This window comes from Hevea brasiliensis, chromosome 5 (genome assembly GCF_030052815.1).
Source record: "Hevea brasiliensis isolate MT/VB/25A 57/8 chromosome 5, ASM3005281v1, whole genome shotgun sequence".
In the NCBI taxonomy this organism is placed as follows: Eukaryota; Viridiplantae; Streptophyta; class Magnoliopsida; order Malpighiales; family Euphorbiaceae; genus Hevea; species Hevea brasiliensis.
The window spans coordinates 298,301-320,102 of record NC_079497.1 but is presented as its reverse complement, the minus strand read 5'-3'; the positions used below and the strand labels follow the sequence as shown (position 1 = coordinate 320,102).

The window sequence follows — 21,802 nt, the reverse complement described above, 5'->3', positions numbered from 1 at the left end:
CTGAGTTGAACGCTCACTCCTGTTCAAAAATTTTTACAGGCCACAGGAGGATATTTTTGGAGGTTAACCTGCTTTCTCCCTCGCAGGTCAATTACTAATGTTTGTATAAACTAGTTAAATCTTAGAATCTCCGCATGTGTTAGAAATGTTTATTTGATTTAGGTCTGTAAACTAAATTATTATTTTGGGACCTGTAAACTTAATATGCTATGCATGTTTGATGGATTGGATGAGGGAGCTGAGCTCCCATTTATTTTTATGTTGATGAGTATGTGGAGGGTGAGCTGAGCTCCCCAATGGATTGTTTATTGTGTTTACAGGTCGGGTGAGTCAAAAACTCCCCGTTGGAAAGTCCATTTTATGGCCGAACTCTATCCGTTTGTTTTCTTGAATTTGGGCCCAAATGGGCCTTAGAGTTGGGTTAATGAACAGTTAGGCTTACTACGGGCCTCGGGGTCTTTAGGCTGGCCCAGATCCTAGTGCCGGTCCAGCCCATAGGTTGGGTCGTGACAAATGTGGTATCAGAGCTTAGGCTCCAAATTCTTAGGGAATGTTTGTCTAAAGTATTGGGAAGAGTTTACTAGGAGTCACATGCGGAAAATAGGGTCCACATTCGTCTTGCATTGTCTTCTTTGCTTCTAGTCTCTGCTTCATATATTGTGTGTAAATATGAGTCTATAGAGCTGTGTAATGTGTAGTTTTGAATTTTATGGGCTAATGCTGCTGAATTTCAGGAAAATGCGTAGAAGCAGGAGAGCTGCCACTGCACCAGAACCAGATGTGCCTGACGAGGTGTAGGCACAGGATGAGGCGCCTGCCCCGAGGAGGCGGGGTAGGAGGCCTAGAGCTGCTCAAGTAGAAGAGCAGCTACCACCAGTTCAGGATCAGTCTTTTGTGGCACAGGGTCCCATGGACCCCATGGCAGCTACTCTAGCTGGGTTGCAGAGAACCATCGATATGATGGCGCAGTATATGGTCCACCCTCCTGGCAGCGATCCACGCACCAAGAGAGGAATCTTACAAACAAATCATAAATTTCAAGAAGTTGGTGCCTGGTACTTATGATGTGTCAGACGATGCATATCGGTTTTGGATTCTCGCAGATGAGCAGAGCAGTCTGATTGGTGATAGAAGGCGATAGCGTGTATCTGACAAAGATGTCATGGGGCCTATGCCTAGACAATGGATGAATGACTACGTGTTACCCCAGATGGAGGGTTTGACATGGGCTCAGTTTGTGGAACTTTTTATCAATCGGTTTGTGCCAGAAAGCTTCAGAGATCAGAAGCAGTGGGCCTTTGAGGCCTTAAGACAGAATGGCAGGTCTGTAGATGAATATGCTCTGAAATTTACGGAATTGAGCAGATATGCCCCTACAGCAGTAGCTACAGAAACTATGAAAGTGAAGAGGTTCCTAAAGGGGCTTGACAGGAGGTATGCAAACCTGGCCATGATGTCTGATCAGTCTTTTGACGTGGTGGTTGATCGAGCCAGACAGATTGAGATTAGCTATGCTGGGGATGACAGCGGGAGAGCAAAGAAAAACAGAGCAGAGGGTTCCTCAGGTGTCCCTTCCATGGGTACTCCGGACAGTGGTGGCCAGAGTAATTACAGAGGAAAGAGTAGGAACAAGAGAAGTGGTTTTAGACACAAACCACGAGGATTCAAACCAGGGTACGGATCCAGCAGTGGTCACGATTCAGTCTGCAGCGATTAAGTGCAGTTCAGGATCCTCCTTGGCACCTTGTGCACAGTGTGGAAGAGGACAATCAGGACCTTGTTTGATGGGATCAGGAGTATGCTTCAGGTGTGGCCAACCAGGTCACTTTGCTAGAGAATGCCCTGTTTTCAATGAGCCACAGATGGGGTCACAGGGTTCTGTTGCAAATGTTCCTCGCCAGATATATCCAGGTGCTTCCAACATGGCGGCGATCGATTCGATGGCCAGGGGCCGAGGACAAGGGGGACGTGGATTTGGAGGTAGATCAGGAGGTAGAAGTCAGTATCAGGGTTCTGCCACTCAGGGTAGGGGTCAAGCTCGGGTTTTCACCCTGACCCACCAGGATGCTCAAGCTTCAAATGCAGTTGTGGCAGGTATTCTTCTGGTCTGTTCCTATGAAGCTCGTGTTTTGATAGATCCGGGTGCTACGCACTCATTTGTCTCCCTTGTGTTTGCCATGAGGTTGGGTAGAAACCCTACAACCTTAGAATGTCCTTTGTCGGTAGCTACCCCGCTTAGTGACAACATAGATGTAGATATGATTTTTCCGGGTAGTCCAGTGATAGTGGATGGAAAGATCCTCCCAGCAGACTTGGTTCCTTTACCAGTAATGGATTTTGATGTAATTTTGGGGATGGATTGGTTGGCAACTCATTATGCCACCTTAGACTGCAGGAACAAAAAGGTGTATTTCCACATACCTGGTGTGGAAGAGTTTAGCTTTGATGGTGACAGGAGCGTGGCTCCATATAATTTGGTGTCAGCAATTAGTGCCAGAAAAATGTTGAGGCGTGGATGCCAAGGGTATTTGGCATTGGTGAGAGATACATCTGTAGAAGGTGTCAGCATGGAAAATGTTCCTGTTGTCAGAGAATTCATGGATGTCTTCCCTGAAGAGCTTCCAGGGTTGCCACCAGAAAGGGGAATAGAGTTCTGCATTGATGTTGTTCTGGGTACAAACCCCATATCAATGCCACCTTACAGGATGGCACCAGCAGAATTGAAAGAGCTAAAGGAGCAACTACAGGAGCTTTTGGACAAGGGTTTTGTACGTCCGAGCACTTCACCTTGGGGCGCTCCTGTTCTATTTGTGAGAAAGAAGGATGGGTCATTGAGGTTGTGTATCGACTACAGACAGTTGAACAAGGTGACGGTGAAAAACAAGTATCCACTTCCTCGGATCGACGATCTGTTTGATCAGCTCCAAGGGGCTAGATTCTTTTCCAAAATAGACATGCGATCAGGCTACCATCAGTTGAGAATCAGGAATGAGGACGTGTCCAAAACGGCATTCAGGACAAGATATGGTCATTATGAGTTCTTGGTGATGTCTTTTGGACTCACTAATGCACCAGCAGCCTTCATGGACTTGATGAACAGGGTGTTTAAGCCGTTTTTGGACCGTTTTGTCATCGTATTCATAGATGACATTTTGGTATACTCTCGGACCGAGGAAGAACACGTGTGGCACTTGAGGATGGTGTTGCAGACGTTGAGGGAGCACCAGCTATATGCCAAATTTTCAAAATGTGAATTTTGGCTAGAAAGCATCTCATTCTTGGGACACGTGGTTTCTAGTGACGGCATTCAAGTGGATCCCAAGAAAATTGAAGTCAGAATGGCGATTGGCTTAGGCCTACAACAGTCACAGAGGTGCGAAGTTTTCTGGGTTTAGCTGGCTACTATAGGCGTTTTGTACAAGATTTCTCCAGGATAGCGGCTCCCCTAACTAAGTTGACCAGGAAGAATGTTCCATTCATTTGGACAGATGACTGTGAGGTGAGCTTCCAGAAGCTCAAGGAGTGTCTAACCACTGCCCCTGTGTTGACACTACCTGTGAGTGGTGAAGGATACACTGTGTATTGTGATGCCTCCAGAGTTGGCCTAGGGTATGTTTTGATACAGGATGGAAAGGTAGTGGCTTATGCTTCAAGGCAGCTGAAGAGGCATGAGCAGAACTACCCCACCCATGATTTGGAAATGGTGGCTGTAGTCTTTGCACTTAAAATCTGGAGACACTACCGGTATGGTGAAGTGTGCGAGATATACACCGACCACAAGAGTTTAAAGTACATCTTCCAACAGAGGGATTTAAACTTGAGACAGAGAAGATGGATGGAGCTTCTGAAAGACTATGATTGCACCATCCAGTACCACCCTGGGAAAGCCAATGTTGTAGCAGATGCTTTGAGCAGAAAATCTTCTGGCAGTTTGGCGCACATTTCAGTAGAGAAGAGACCATTGATTCAGGAGGTACATAAGTTGATGGATCAAGGTTTAATCCTAGATCTTTCAGATGAGGGGGTATTGTTGGCTCACTTTTCAGTGAGGCCAGACTTGAGGGACAGAATTAGAGTTTCCAAGCACAGAGACCAACAATTGATGAAGATCATAGAAAGAGTACAGCAAGGTGAAGGTGGTGAGTTTGGATTTGCCAATGATGGCGCCCTAGTGCAAGGTTCTAGGATATGTGTGCCCGATGTGGACAACCTCAGGAATGAAATCATGCAAGAGGCACACTATACACTGTACAGTGTCTACCCAGGTTCCACCAAGATGTACCATGATGTGAAAGATAGCTATTGGTGGAATGGCATGAAGAGAGACATAGCAGACTTTGTGTCCAAGTGCTTGACTTGTCAGAAGGTGAAGTTTGAACACCAGAGACCGTCAGGGAAGCTGCAAGAGCTCCCTATCCCAGAATGGAAGTGGGAAATGATCACTATGGATTTTGTGACTGGGTTGCCTCGTACCACGCGAGGATATGATTCGATATGGGTAATTGTAGACCGTTTGACCAAATCAGCTCACTTCTTACCTGTGAAGACTACATATTCTGTGGCACAGTATGCCCGGCTCTACATTCGAGAAATAGTCAGATTGCATGGAGTTCTGGCTTCCATAATATCTGACAGAGGGCCCCAGTTCACTTCTCGATTTTGGAGAAAGTTGCAGGAGGCACTTGGCACACAGTTGAACTTCAGTACGGCTTTCCACCCTCAGACAGACGGATAGTCCGAAAGGACAATCCAAACACTGGAAGACATGCTTCGCATGAGTGTCTTGGATTTTGGAGGTCAATGGGATGAGCAGCTAGCTTTGGTGGAGTTTGCCTACAACAACAGTTATTACTCCAGCATAGGGATGGCACCCTATGAGGCATTATATGGAAGAAAGTGTAGGTCTCCTCTGTGTTGGATAGAAATGGGGGAAGCGAAGGTGCATGATGTAGACCTGGTGCAGTACACTTCAGAGATGGTTCCCTTAATCGAGGAATGACCAAACTTGACTTTAAGATGGCGGAAGAGTTATCACGGACCCAGACGGAGGATGTGGAGTTTGCGATGGGCGACTATGTATTCTGAAGGTTTCTCCAATGAAGGAGTCATGAGATTTGGAAAGAAGGGCAAGTTGGCACCTCGGTATATTGGACCTTTTGAGGTTCTTGATAGAGTTGGAGCGATTGCCTCTGGGTTGGAGCTACCACCCAACCTTTTTCACGTTCATCCCGTGTTTCACATCTCCATGCTCAGGAAATACATTCCCGATCCTTCTCATGTACTGCAGCCGGATGTGATAGAGCTAAAAGAGAATTTGACATTTGAGGAGCAACCTGTAGCCATAGTGGACTACCAAGGGAGACAGCTGAGATCAAAACAGATTCCTATGGTTAAGGTTTTGTGGAGGAGTCAGTCAGTGGAAGAGTGCACCTGGGAGTCAGAACGGGACATGCGTAGCAAGTACCCTTATTTGTTCAATGTATAGTCATGTGCTTTATTCTGCCTTGTGTAAAAATTCGAGTACGAATTTTCTGTAAGGGGGGAAGAATGTAACACCCCAAAATTTTAAATTTTATGAGCATTTTTGGTATTTTAATTTTATTAAATTTTTGGAAATTTTTTTATGAGATTTTTCGGATTTTAAAAAAATCAGGTTCGATTTTCCGAAAATATAAACTTTAATGATTTTTAAAAATTAATTTAAAGACCACGTGGCAAAACTAAAAATATATTTGGAGTCTACGTATTTTTCTGAGTTTTCTGAAATTTTTTCGGTATTTTTGGACCTCGTTTTCGGTCCCGAGGCAGAATAAAAAATTCAAAATTTTGTATTCTGAATCGAATCGGCCGAATCGAACCGGACCGGATCGGACCGGTCGAATCGGACCGGTCTTCTTCTCTTTTTCTTCCTCCCGCGCGCGACGTTCCCTCTTCCTTTTCTCTCTCTTTTCTCTCTCCTCCCTCCCCTGCCGCAGGCCAGCCACCTCCCCCTGCCACCCAGTAGGCCGTGCCACCTGCCACCCGGTAGCCGTGGCGAGCAGCCGCGCGCGAATCCCCTCCCTCGCGCGCTCTGCGTTTCGGCTTCTCCGGCCAAAATTCGGCCACCAATTGGACCGAGTCTTGTGTCTAAAATCATCTACTCGACGAGAGCTTTCCATAGACACCAAGAACGCCAAAATCCATCAAGCGGTTTGTCCGATTTTTGCTCGGGAAGATTTTAGCCCATTTCGACTTTTGGGCTAGATTTCTCGAAAACCGTGAATCCCACGAGAAAACCGAGGGTACCAGCACACTCCACTCGTCGAGAGCTTCGCGGCGACATAAATTTCAAATTTTTTCGACACCGTTTTTCGGTGGGTCCCACGGAACTTCGCAGTGTTTTTCCGAGCCTTTAATGAGCTTAGAAAATTCTGAAAAATTTATGTACTAACCCCCATGTTATGGGCTTCGTGTAGGTATCCTCGATTCGCGGAAATTCGACAGTTGACTGGGTCTGCGAAATTCCGGCCAGACAGACCCGTTACCGGAAAAGTCTCCGAATTGGACTGAGGTTTTGGCTAGCCCCCCATTGTCAGACGTCCCGAGCGCGTTCCCGAAGTCGGAATCGGCAAAGGTAAACTCGAACCTTACTTTTTCATAATTTTCTAGTGCTTAAATAGGATTAAAAATCCATAAAATATTTGTGGTAGCTTAGAAAATTATGATTCTTCTTGCAATAGCTTAGTAATATTGCTAAGGACCGCGGGGCAAAGTTTTAGAATTTTTAGAGCTGATTTGGGCAGTTTTTGCAAAAATGGTCAATTATAGGGACTAAATTGAAATTTTACATATTGTGAAGGATGATTGATTTGATGGGCCCAGGAGAGGCTGTGTGATGTGATTGAGTTGTGAATATATGGATTGTGAGTATAGAAGTGTATTTTGAGCCCTTTTGCAGGTTGGGTAGGTCCTAGGTATAGGGGAGACTTTGCCGGATTTTCGGTACGACTTAGGACGTATTGGTCTTTTTCTTTGTTTGTATTGAGTCAGATTGTATTAAATAATTGTAATATAATTGTCAGGTGAGCCGGGACAGCCTTCTTCCTCCGCCCAGCCGCCACAGTGATTGTCGTCAAGTCTGTGAGTAAAATATTAATTTTAATTGTAATTTCGATATTATTATATGTTCAAGCATGCCCATGCATCACTTATATGCATATATTTATGTAGTTAAACTCTAGGCACGATTTATGTTGCATTCATAACTGTTAAAGTGCCATGAATGTTGTTGCGGTAATTTGGAGCAGTGTGCGTGCGTTGGTGTGCGTGTGATGTGGTATGGACTATGGATAGGACGGGTAGTCACGGCTTGAGTTCTTCGCTGGGACCCGATCCTTCGAGGGGTAGTCACGGCTTGAGTTCTTCGCTGGGACCCTCGATTTGGTTATTAAGTGGAAGTCCGAGCTGAGTTCTTGGCACCAAAGTTGGATTTAAGAGAGCTGTATAGGGGATCAGCTCCCATATATTATGATTGATGTTACAGGGTGCGTGAGTGCTCCAAATTTACCTTTTTGATATTATGATGTGAAAATGTTGTTGATGTTGCATTTCACTCTACAGGGTGCATTAGTTTTAGATAGTTATAGAGATTATGGTTAAAATTGATATTTTACTCTCTGAGTCGAACGCTCACTCCTGTTCAAAAATTTTTACAGGCCACAGGAGGATATTTTTTGAGGTTAACCTGCTTTCTCCCTTGCAGGTCAATTATTAATGTTTGTATAAACTGGTTAAATCTTAGAATTTCCGCATGTGTTAGAAATGTTTATTTGATTTGGGTCTGTAAACTAAATTATTATTTTGGGACCTATAAACTTAATATGCTATGCATGTTTGATGGATTGGATGAGGGAGCTGAGCTCCCATTTATTTTTATGTTGATGAGTATGTGGAGGGTGAGCTGAGCTCCCCAATGGATTATTTATTGTGTTTACAGGTCGGGTGAGTCAAAAACTCCCCGTTGGAAAGTCTATTTTATGGCCGGACTCTGTCCGTTTGTTTTCTTGAATTTGGACCCAAATGGGCCTTAGAGTTGGGTTAATGAACAGTTAGGCTTAGTACGGGCCTCAGGGGCTTTAGGCTGGCCCAGGTCCTAGTGCCGGTCCGGCCCATAGGTTGGGTCGTGACAGGGATGAGGTCATTAAAGTTTATAGTAATTAAAATCTATACATAACTTTATGGATAAATATACTTGCATAAGGCAAGTTTGACCAAATCAATAGCGATTTCTTTATTCTCCTTCCTCATATGCGGTCCACTATAGCCAAGAAACTTTTTCCATTTTCTTTTTTTTAAAGGCTTGATTTTCCTAAGCTTTCTCTCTCCAAAACCCTAGTTCACCTTCACAAAAGTTCATCCCCACACCTTGAAGAGTTTACTAGTAGCAAAAAGAAGTAAGAAATTTGAAGTTTTGAGAGCTTGGAATTGGACACAAGCAAGGTTAGTGCTAGTATCTTTTCTTTCTCTCTTTATTTTATGTTAAGACCTCAATTAGAGTTGGAAATTGCAAAGAAATGAAATAAAATGTCCATGTATCAATATCATGAATTTTTGGCAACCCTATGAAGAGAGTGAAATTGATGGTTTTGATGATTTTTGATGAATTAAATTGGTTTGTTAGTGTTATTGAGGTGGTTGTTTATGATAGACATCAAATTATATAGAAATTCCATGAGTTGTGAAATTTTGAGTTAGGGTTTTGAATTAATTTGGGTACTTTTGTGTTATGGCTTGAGATTGATCTTGTTGAGACTATTTGTTGCCTATTAGAAGTGCCATGTATATCAATTGAAGTAATGGAGTTGGAGGAAATTGAATATTGGGAGTGCATATTTCTTGCAGGAAATTCGGACCTATGAGTCCAGTGAGGTTTTTGAACCATAACTAGATATGTGTTGCTCCAATTAGTATGAGACCAATTGGAGGTGAAACAAGACTCAAAATACCCCATTTTTCATGAAGAAATCATGTCCAAATTCGGTCCAAATCTTGATCAATTTACTGTCCCAATCCGGATATCCATACACTAAACCCAGAAAAATGACCAAATAAATAGTACATGTTCATTTGGCCATAACTCCCTCTAGAAAGGTCCAAATGACCTAAATTTTATACAATTGGAAAGCTTAGACATAGGACTACAACTTTCATTAAGAACACAAAGCCTAGAAATGCCTCTAACCAAATGAAATTGCTAGCCCAATTGAGGTTACCAAACTGACCAGAATCCATTATGCCCAGAATTTTCTTGACATAAGCCTACCCGACCAGTTTTGGTAAAATGGCCATAACTTGGTCTATAAAAACCCAAATCCAATGAAACCAGTGGCAAAATTTCCACAAGACATAGATCTACAACATTGATGATTTAACAAAACTCAGAAACTAAGGAAACTAGGTCAATTTACTAGGTTAATTTAGTATATGAATTCTAGAAATTACCTAAGTGACCATTTGACCCCAGAACACTCATTTAGTCATATCTACCACTAGAAAACCCCAATTAGGATGAGTCATACTGACCTGAAACTCTAAGAAACAGGGATCCAACTTTGTTTTAGACATTATCTTCAAATTATAAACACAAGGACCCTAAAAGTTGAGTCAAAGGTACTGACCTGAACTTGGACCCTGAAGACACAGGGTACCAGAGTCTAGGCCAGTGATTTGGTCATAATTAATTCTACAAAATTTGAAAAATTATAATTTAAATTTTTGAGTGACCATAAGACATAGGGTAATAATTTCTATGAAGAATACTAGGCCTAATTTTGGTTGGAACATATTCAATTAATTAGGTAAAGTATAACTCTAAAATCTACCTATTTAAGGAACCAGAATTAGGAAATGAACTAGTTATGATTATTTGATCATAACTTGATTTTTAAAACTTCAAATGACATGATTCAAAAAGGAAAAAAAAAAGACAAGATATAGAGGGACAACTTCCATGAAGGAAGTATAGCCAAACAGTGGCCACATCTTGACCAATTGGACCAATTGGTTAGATGAATTGAAGACACTAAATCTGGACCTTGAGAAAGGTCCATAAAATAACTGAGTATATAAGATAAAATGAATTAGAATGAATTGTTAAACATAAAAATAACATGAATTAATGAAATTATAAATACTTAATAATATTCGTCTGCCCAAAGTACATCTAGACTCATTTATATAGCTTGGATAAATTAGTATATCAATTAGGGACTACAGATTATAGTACTGCCCACATGGATAATTATTGACAGATAATATATGTCTAAGATGATTGTTCTACTGGCTTTATGCCTAACCAATGGCTATAGTACCAATTTTTATTTTTACTGGCTTATGCTTGCTTGCTGGCCTTATGCCTGACATGACCGTTATATACTCGGTAGACATATGAATGTCTAACTAGTATACTCCCGTGTATCCAGTTTTTATAGTTTGTCATAGGTTACTTGGGCACAGTTATGAAAAATAAAATTTTAAATTCAAACTAGTACATGAGAGAACTATTAATATAAATTATATAAGACCGAATATAAATTACATGAATAAAAAGATACTGATTAATTTAATTACTTTCAAAGTTTGATAAACAAGTAAAAAGACTGTAAATTCATATAATTGTATGTTACTTTATAACGTTATACTTAAAATAATTATTTTAAATTGTTTAGTTATTTTTTCTTATTTATGCACCACTAAGCGTTATGCTTAGCGCGTTGGTTTTTCCATCGCGTAGGTACAAGAGACCCACAGCAGTAGTAGTAAAGCCTAGACAAGACTTGAGCAGATCTGCTACAATGTAAATTGTCACCTCATCAGTCATTTTGGTAGGGCTCATGTATTGTTAGATTTTGCATTTTGGTATTGTATGTAAGTAAACACTGTAAATCATTTTGGATTGTATATAAATTGTAAATTATTGTGTATTAAGTTTATATGAATGAAACGAAATAGGTTTTCTAAAAAAAAAAATTTATGAGCAATGGTATGATATGATGTATGAGAAATTGCCATGAGATGATGTATGAACTGGATATAAATTGTTTTTAACAGGTAAATAAGGAAACCCACCACACACTAACAAAATAGAGGAGATTCTATCTGGATCTCCATAAAAATGAAAAAAAAACAATAAATTTTTTTTTTTACATATAAGATAATATAATTAAATAGATAATTAAATTAACATTGTACACGACAAAACAGTACAAGGTGCTCCGGCAACGAATGTAGCACGCCTTGCTCGGCTACACTGTAGGCAGGTGAGGGGTGTTGCATGATGGGTATCAGGATTGAGCTGGGCTCCCCTAATTTTGATTTTTCTAATAGTTATCGGGTTGGGTTGGCCTAAATAAAATTATAATATTTTATTTTATTTTATTTACATGTTGGGCCTTGATCTTGATCCTGGTTATGAGTCTAGAAATAGTGAGGCTTACTATGGGCCTTGGAAGCTTTATGCTGACCGAGGTTCTAATGTCAGTTCAAACTAGTAGAATCAGATCATGATAATTAATAAAAAACTTTAAATGTCACAATGTTGTTAATGGCTATTGAACATGATAAATAAAAAAATAATATCATATCAACAGTTATTAACATTATTTTTATTCACTCTTTGTTAATGAATTTAACTATTTAATTTATTGATTTATCAAAATTCAAATTATAAAATATTGATTTGTCATAAAAATTAAAATCACAAGTTAATTTTACTGCATTTTAACTAAATAAAATTTTCATGAAATAAAATAATTTTTTAATCATCAATTCATAAAATATATTGTTGGCTCACAAACTCAAAATGGGCAAATGATTTTGATGATATCAAAATTCGAATGGAATCAACTAATCTTATTTTAAAGTGATGTGAAAAGAAATGTGAAGTATTATGCTATATATATAGAAAGAGATTTGTCAAGGCTAATACAAGAAGAATCAAAGTAAAGAAAAGATAAGAACATTGCTTATCAAAGACTTATGAAGACTCTATGTATGTATAGAGTTGGTGTTTGAGTGATTAGGTTGATTGTAAAAAGGTTAAAGGGAGTTGTACCAATTAATTCTATTTTCATCCCTTGGTTTTGAAATCTAAAATTTTAGAAAATACTTTTGCTATGATTTTGAAAATCCTAAAAGGCCTGATCAGTTTTTCAAAATCTGGTACTTATTTTCAAAGTTAATCAGTCTTAGAGGGTTATCAAGTCTGCTAACTGGTTTGCTACTAGTATACAGTTTTGTAAGACACTTTGCTAACTTGATTAGTTTGCTAATCATAGTCAAGTTTGCTAATATATTTGCTACTAGTACACAAAATTTTCACTAGTTTGCTAAGTGTCTATAGTCACAGAAAAAAACCAAATAATGACTATTTTCTTGAAAAACATGTCTCTAATGTTCTAATGAATCTCCCAACAGTTTGAAATGCTTTTGAACTTATAAATACTTCATTTTTATACATTCTCACACTTAATGAAGACTAGAGATTGATTTACATTCTTTGAAGTCATTATTGCTTTCAATTTAAGTGTTTTAACTTTTATTTGAGCTACATTAGCATATCAACTCTCTCTCATCTTTATAGTTTCTGTTGTATTGTGTGGGATTGAGCGAAAAACAATCTTTAGTATCATTTATTGAGAGTAGTTCAAGCACCTTGTAAAGCTTGAAGTGAGTTAAGTATTTAGGATAACACTTGTAAAGGTTTGCAAGCATTTTGAAGACTTGTGGATGTAAAAGGCTTTTTCTTACCAATTAAAATGAGGTTATAGTGGAGTAAAAACCCCTTGAGATAGTGAATGTAGGCTAGTTAAACTGAAACACTATAAAAGTCATTATGTTCAATTCTCTCAACCTTTAACTCTTTACTTTGTATTATTTATTTTGCTTTATTGAGAATCTTAAGTTGAATGACATATTTGATGTATTAATAGAATTGATTGAGTAATATATTGAATTATTGAGAATATTGAGATTGTTGATGAGTTGAGATTGCTTAATGATACATTTAGATATTCTTTGAGCACATTCAAACTATATGTAACATCCTGTGAGGAAAGGGGAAATAATCTACGGCTGGAGGCGGGACCTCGCTTGAGACCTTGACCAAATGGGGGGCAAGAATGAACCAAATCATACATTGAAATGGGAGAATCTAATCACTAGATGTGCCTTTAGGTGGAATGGCCTGGAGAGTTGGAAGAACTTCGGGGTTAAGCGTACTCGCTTGAGAGAAATCCTAGGATGGGTGACCTCCTAGGAAGTTCTCCATTCCACCTATAGGATAAAACCGTGAGGCTCAGGATGGGGTGAGCCAAAGCGGACAATTCCTCTAGTGGTTGGAGCAGAAGTGTTACAGATGATAGTATCAGAATCGGACCCCTTCCAGTAGACGTGTGGTTCGGGGACAAACCAGGTGGAAGCTGGCGGGCCTATAACATCTAGTTCGGCAAGGGGAAATAATCTATGGCTAGAGGCAGGGCCTCGTTTGAGACCTTGACCAAATGGGAGGCAGGAATGAACCAAATCATACATTGAAATGGGAGAAACTAATCACTAGAGACGCCTTTTGGTGAAATGGCCTAGAGATTTGGAAGAACTCTAAGATTAAGCGTGCTCGCTAGGATGAGTGACCTCCTGGGAAGTTTCCCATTCCACTTATGGGACAAAACTGTGAGGCTCAAGATGGGGTAGGCCAAAGCGGACAATTGTTTAGTGGTTAGAGCAAGGCGTTACAGATGGTATCAGAGTAAAGTAGGGACGGCGATACGTAACGCTTACGATTCCTGGGAACTCTCACGCGTGAACTGTGAGGAAGCATGGCTCTCCTCCCAGGGGCTTGCAGGGACAGCGATACGTAACACCTGCAAGTGCTCTTATAGGTACCCTCTTTTGCCACCAAAGATAGTGAAAGATGGTATCAGAGCCGGACCCCCTCCAGTAGATGTGTGGTTCAGGGATGAACCAGGTGAAAGCTGGTGGGCCTGTAATATCCCGTGCGGAAAGGGAAGGTCTCGATTGGAGTGGTCCTCTGGGAGGGCAAGGCTCACTGATGCCCTTTTCCAAATGAGGGGCAAGAATGAACCAAATCATACATTAAAATGGGAGAAATTAATCACTAGAAGCGCCTTTTGATGGAATGGCCTGGAGAGTTAAAAGAACTTCAAGGTTAAGTGTACTTGCTTGAGAGAAATCCTAGGATAGGTGACCTCCTGGAAAGTTCTCCATTCCATCTATAGGACAAAACCGTGAGACTCAGGATGGAGTGAGCCAAAGCGAACAATTTCTCTAGTGGCTAGAGCAGGAGCATTATAGATAATGGTATCAAAGCCGGACCCCTTCCAGTAGATATGTGGTTCAGGGATGAACAACATCCCGTTCGGCAAGGGGAAATAATCTATAGCTGGAGGCAGGGCCTCGCTTGAGACCTTGACCAAATTGGAGGCAGGAATGAACCGAATTATACATTGAAATGGGGGAAACTAATAACTAGAGGCGCCTTTTGGTGGAATGGCCTAGAGAGTTGGAAGAACTCTGAGATTAAGCATGCTCGCTAGGATGAGTGACCTCTTGGGAAGTTCTCCATTCCACCTATGGGACAAAATCATGAGGCTCAGGATGGAGTGGGCCAAAGCAGACAATTCTCTAGTGGTTGGAGCAGGGCGTTACAGATGGTATTAGAGCAAAGTAGGGATGGTGATACGTAAAGCCTACGATTCCTGGAAACTCTCACGCGTGAACTGTGGCGAAGCATGGCTCTCCGCCTAGGGCCTTGCAGTGACGGCGATATGTAACGCCTGTAAGTGCTCTTATAGGTACCCTTCTTTGCTACAAAAGACAATGAAAGATGGTATCAGAGCCGGACCCCCTCCAGTAGATGTGTGGTTCAGGGACAAACCAGGTGGAAGCTGGTGGGCCTGTAATATCCCGTGCGGAAAGGGAAGGTCTCAGCTGGAGCGGTCCTCTGGGAGGGCAAGGCTCACTGATGCCCTTATCCAAATGGGGGGCAGGAATGAACCGAATCATACATTGAAATGAAGGAAACTAATCACTAGAGGCATTTTTTGGTGGAATAGCCTGGAGAGTTAGAAGAACTCTAGGGTTAAGTGTGCTCGCTTAAGAGAAATCCTAGGATGGGTGACCTCCTAGAAAGTTCTCTATTCCACCTATGGGACAAAATCGTGAGGCTCAGGATGGGTTGAGTCAAAGCAGACAATTCTTCTAGTGGTTGGAGCAGGGGATTTGCAAATGGTATTAGAGCTGGACCCCTTCCAGTAGATGTATGCTTCAGGGACGAACCGGGTAGAAGCTGGTGGGCCTGTAACATCCCATGCCACAATGGGAAATAATTTATGACTGAAGGTGGGACCTCGCTTGAGACCTTGACCAAATGGGAGGCAGGAATGAACCAAATCATACATTAAAATGGGGAAAACTAATCACTAGAGGTGCCTTTTGATGAAATGGCCTGGAGAGTTGGAAGAACTCCGAGGTTAAGCATGCTCGTTTGAGAGAAATTCTAGGATGGGTGACCTCCTGGGAAGTTCTCCATTCTACCTATGGGACAAAACCGTGAGGTTCAGGAAGGGGTGGGCCAAAGCGGATAATTCCTCTAGTGGTTGGAGACGGGGCATTACACTATACTTGTGTAGGTTGCCTTAGAAATTGCCTAAAGCCTTGGTTGTGCTCTTTGATTGAAAATATTGAGTTGCTTAGTGTTGATTAAGTGTGTTGTTATATTAAGCATATTTGTTATAGTTTATTGATTTGCTTGGCAGATATATCTGTAATACCAGTCATTTTTCAATGTCGGAATATCTGTCCTTAATAGAATATTTCGGTAATATGTGTGATGTGTTCAAATATATTTAATAACGAAAAATGTTTTAAAAGTTTTATTTCTTAAAAGTGGTTGTTTTAGGTAGAAGGAACTTCGACAGCCAAAAAATAGACTTTCGGCAGCGGAAGTTCTTTTTATGGTTCGGATGCCCATTTGGGCAAAACAAACTCTGGCAATAAAAAATATGGATTTTGGTAGCCAAAAGTCCTCTGATTATCAAGGGTATAAAAGGGACTATAGCTCGTTTTCTGCTCAAAATACTTGGTTTTCCTTTTTTTTTTTTCTCTCTCTCTCTCTCTCAACTTTGAGGCATACAAAGAGATCTTTGAAGATATTTCCTTGAGTTTTATAAGATCTAAAGGTGGATTCTTCCATTTAAAAGTATGGAAGAGTAGATTCAAGCTTTCAAATTATGGTTCTCTCACCTTCAAGCTCTAAGAAAAGAGGTAACCTGCTTTTCTTCTTGATCTAATGGGCAGATCTAAGAAAGTTGATGAGGAATTAGATTTCTATAACTTTAATTTCATGAAAAGATATTTTAAGTTAAGTTTTTTGGGAAATTGATTTCTGAATAAATCTCATGTTTGGTTATTAGAATAGTTATGTTTAAGTATTATGGGCCTTAAATGGCTAGTTTCCCTCAATGGATTTAAAGAAATCCATGTATATACTATGCTGGGTTTGGGGAAAACTTATGATTTATGTTTTTGATGAATGTATGTGAGTTTTGAGCATGTTTTCAAATTATTCTAGACCTCATAGATGTGTATATCTGATGGGATTGTGTTTGGAACCTTGAAATGAGTTTGGGTCTTAATGGGAGAAGGAATCAATAGGTTTTCGACTTGGAAATTCTAGGAATTCTCAGGTTCAACTACCGAAAGCTAGAGGTTTGGTAGCCGAAGCATGCAATTTCTCAAAAAATCTAAAAAATTTCTAGATTCGACAGTCAAAGTCAGCACTGAACAAAAGTGTTGTTCGAAGCTTAAGAATTCAATTTCTAGTTTGAAAAGTCAAAGTGAGTTTTGCCTGACTTTTTCTCCCTTCTTTTTTAAGGTTCTAAAACATGATTTTATGGTTTCTAAGGGCCTAGAATAGAATGTTCATGATATATATAGATTCTTAAAACCTTGTATAACACTCTAAGATCCGATATTATAAGATCAAGCTTATTTCATATGAAGAAATTTTATTTTATTTTTTTTTGTATTTTAACAAGTTAATTCTTACATAAAAAAAGTTTAAAATTTTATTAAGTTTAAATAAAAATTTATTATGCGTCAAATTAAGTATTCAGTTTGTGAAATACGATACATATATACATACTAATCAAGTATTCACCATACATAAATGATTTTTTTTTTGTGAAAAATAATATTATATATTAATTTCATACTTAAGATAATTACGAATTGACTTCAAACTGATTTGGATTGAAATTAATAGTTTCATTTTTTACTCGAAAAATCCAAACCAAACAAGAAAGGGTCAATTCTCTCCAGTTTTAATTTAATTTCAATTTAAGGATAATTTTTAATTCGATTCTTGTTTGTTGAGATAGACTTTCCAACCCATTTTGGCTTTCATGTTTTTTTAAAGTAAAGAAATAATTGTCATTCATTTATAAATGCTCAATACAGCCGCCTCTACAATAAAATCCCTCTCTTATATCTAAAATATCAAAATGAAAACGTTTTGACTTGCATGTTACACCCTACACAAGACAGGTGTCTTGCCTCGATGCTATCCAATAAATTAAAAGGATAACAAGATTTTTCTTCTCTGATATACTGCAATTGAAAAGCGCTAAAAAATGATCGTTACATCAAATCCAAATCTTGAAAAAGCAAATCAAATCCACCCGGAATTTCAACATTCATGGACTTGGCATTCTTCAGTCCTAGCAGTGATGGGACCTAGCTTTGCTGGCATTAGAAACTTTACCTCCCATTCAATTACACTTTAAGGACTCCTCTTTTTTTAAAAAACGAACCGTGAAACTATTTATGGAACCAAATCTTCCAACTGTAATTTCCAGCACTTGGGATCCAATTCAGCCTGTCAACATCAAAAAATAGCACTGTTATGGTTAAACCACCCGAATTACTTTGTTAAGGTTACTCCATAACTATAATCATTCATCTTCATTTTGTAGTTTCAATTACAAAGCAAGCTGCATATGTACGCACATTTCACAAATTTACTCTTGGGATCTTTATTAAGATTAAGAAAGCAAGGAAGTCCACCAAGACTATTTCGACACCAACAAGCAAAATCTACAATTGTCGCTTTGGCAGGTAAATTCGATTAAATTAGGCCAATGATATTGCTTAAAAAACAAAACAAACAGCATGCCAGTGCATCATGGGTTAAACAGACATACCTGAAATTTTTTCTCTCTCCATTCAAACACACAACCACGTGCTTCCAAATGCTCAAAAAGTGGCTGGGGAAGCAGTGATTTAAAAGCTGCATGGAGCTTCACTTTTGTTAGTCCTCCACATGCCAACAAGGCAGCTGCCAATCCGCGTGGAGTCAAGCCCTCCAAGTGCAAGACAGTCATGTTTTGTAGGCAGCTGATGCTGGCAAGGGACAAAAGCCCCACATCTGTGATGGAGCTATATGATAAACTAATCTGCATTTAAAAGAATGAACCATAATGGTAGATATTAGCCCTTGTTCTAACTGTGATAAGTTGGTAAACAAATGACAGAAGGGGAGTACCTGTCTAAGATTTTGCGAAAAGTGAGCAAGTGGAAGCATCCCAGTATCATCAAAATTTTGACACTTCTTTATGTCTAACTTAGTGAGTTGCTTACACGTGACCAGAGGACATCCTCGACTTTCAAAGGTGTTTAACCTCATGCATTTTGACAGTGATATCAAAGAACTATCCGTAATATCTCTACAGTAGGACATATTAATCATCTGCAGGTCATGGCAACCTGAAGCAATTGCTAAAATTCTTGAATCTGTTATTTCAGAAGACCTGAACAAGCCACCACAGTCCACTCAAATGTGAATATCTCACTATTTCACTTAAATCCATGCACAAAAAATAAGAAAACAAAAAAATCATGGCTCACGCAAAGTTATTCTATTTATAAATGTTAAAGGCCACATTGCTAAACTGAACTAAGATAAATCCCCACGAAAACATAGATTGACCTAAGAGAATAAAAATAGTAAACAAAGTTAAAAAATGTTAATTGATACCTGTACAAGTCAAGCTCAGTAAGTTTTGAGCAGTGCGTGCCAAGATAAGCAAGTCCCTCGTCACTTATGTTTAGGCAAATTCCTAATTTCAAGCTGGATAGATTTGAACATCTAGAAATTGACTTCAAACCTGCAAAGAGAGTTGAAATTAGTATGCCCTTAAGGAAATTAGTCCTCTTTTATGCTACAGTAGAGTGATGGAAAAACCTTTATCATCTATCTCATTATCTGTTAAATCAAGTTCCAAACTGGCACCGCTGTCCAATCAATGTAAATGCTTCTCTAGAAACTAAAGTACATGATTCCATTCTGAGAGAAGTGAGTTTTGTGCGTGAACTTGTAATGTGGGCAACAGAAACATCAGTTATTTTTTGACAGCATGTGATATCTAGCTTCCTTAATTCTCTGTGCTTTCTTACAACAGAGGCAAGACCTTCATCTGTCACTCCCAAACACTTAGGCTCAGCTCCCTAAGCGATGTAAGAAAATTTCCAAGGGCCTTCAATCCAGCAGAGGTAACTGGACAACCATCTACTTTGACAGATTGCAATACTGAAAGATTTTTCAGACTATTAGCAAGCGCTAGAGTGACCTGAACAAATGCAATCACCATCATGCTGTTAAGTAATGTAATCAAAGAAATAAACTGTTGAAATAGATAAAAAGGATCAAGCAAGTAAAAACCATACAGGAGAGCCATATGCCAAAGTCGGTAGCTCTAAAACTCCAGCACCACTGATCAGGGAAGACAAACCAACATGACCAATGTTCTGACAACTTGACAAATCAAGCGTCTGTCAAAAGGGGAAAAAAATCATCAGATAAAACCTCAGGAACAAATTAAACTAAACTTTAAATCAGATGAAATAGAATTTACCTAGGACTAATGTTGGTCGAATGCTTACATAAAATGTATCTTATAATAGTATATATTAAAAAAAAATATTAATCATCATATAAATTATACCACAATATTTGTCACATCTATTTACATTATAAGTTCAACCATTAGTAAGATACTTTATCATATTGCAGGGCATATGAAGGCACTAAAAAAAGAAATATAGGATCGGATTAGAATAAATTTATTCAAATTTCAGTCAAAACCGAATTATTATGGACCACAAAATGAACCAGGTAGCCAAAAGTAGTAGCATATTTAGAAGTCAATCTCAGAAATAACATCACAATCTAATCAATTCATCAATTATCACAGATTTTGAAACAAGAAAGAGACATAGAAAAATATATTTTAAACCAATTAATCCCTAATCAATATACCTTCAGTGACTTACAACCGTGTTTGAGGGCTGTAAGGCTATCATCGTCAATACCAAAGCATCCTTCCAGAACCAAATCTTCAAGATTTTGGAGTTTCAGAATGGAAGGTAAACACTTATTTGTGATCTGGCAGCAAGGAAAACACTTATGTAATTTCAGTTTGAAATTTTCTATGAGACAAGCAAATTTGCAGACATACATTTAGCGCCACGCTGCCCGGCATAGAAGGAAACAACCAACAAAAATATGTCAAAATTAGGAGATGCAGCCATCAAAATTTACAAGCCGTAAATTGTCACAAGGAAAAAGAAAAAAAAAAACTGAACTTTATAATATGAAAATAAAAAAAGGAATAGAAAAACCCAAATTGACATACGGAAACCATCAAATTAACTCATGTTTGATTCAAGATTAGACAAATGCAAAAACCAAATTTATAGAGATCACAACTTACAAGAGAAAGGTAAATTCTAATAAGAGTAATTCTTACCGGCAAATAAGAGAGATCCAAACTCCGAATCTCCTTATACTTGACAGCAATCAAGTCAACTCCCAAATCAGTAACACCTAAACATCATTTCAAGCTAATCAATCTTAGCTTCTTGCACCTAACAACAACACACCCAATACCCATATCCGTAATCAACTTGCACCTCCCCAACCAAAGCCTCTCCAGATTCTTGGCCTCTGCCACCGCCGCAGCCGCCGCATCTCTCAGCTCCGTCGCGTTCGACAAGTCAATGTCAACCAAATTCTTGCAATTCAAAGCTAAACTCATCAATCCATTATAGGAAAAGAACCTGGAGCGCGAAAGATCAATAGACCTCAGCGAATCCTTGCAGATATTCGAGATGACCGTTAGAGAATTATCGTTTATTCGAGGACAGAAGGAGAGATCGAGGTGGGAGACATGTGGGTATCGGTTGAGGATTCTTGGCAGGTGTTCTTGGCGCAGAGGCTTGAAAGTTTTGCGGTGCTTATCTTCTAGACTGTAAAGTGATTTGCAACCGTCTAACATGCTTTTCAACCTTTCCATGCTCATTTTTCACTCCAAAAAAATAAATAAATAAATAAATAAAATTTAAAAAATATATATTATTTTTAAATAATTAAAAATAAATTTAAATATTTGAGTAATAAGAATTTATTTCATTTAACAGAGCACTTAACTATTAATTATGAGTTATATTTATAATAATTCATAATTAGAGATTAAGAAAATTTTCAACTTTAATAATTAGAAAAATGAACTTAGAGCATATTGACATTATGATCGGTAATACCAATTTTTAAACAAAATGCTTTGTATTAAAAGTTAATTTTTAGAAAATTCACATTTAAAATCTCGCAAATAGTATTGAAAATATAGTTAGTGAAATGATAAAAAGGTAAGGAAATTGAGGTGGTGATGGTGGTCGTGGTACTTGGTGT

The 21,802-nt window shown here is 39.0% G+C and overlaps 1 pseudogene; it reads right to left on the bottom strand.

Moving 5' to 3' along the window:
* Nucleotides 1–17,521: 17,521 nt before the first annotated feature.
* LOC110651051 (F-box/LRR-repeat protein 3-like) lies at nucleotides 17,522–21,398 on the bottom strand (annotated as a pseudogene).
* Between the last annotated feature and the right edge of the window lie 404 nt (nucleotides 21,399–21,802).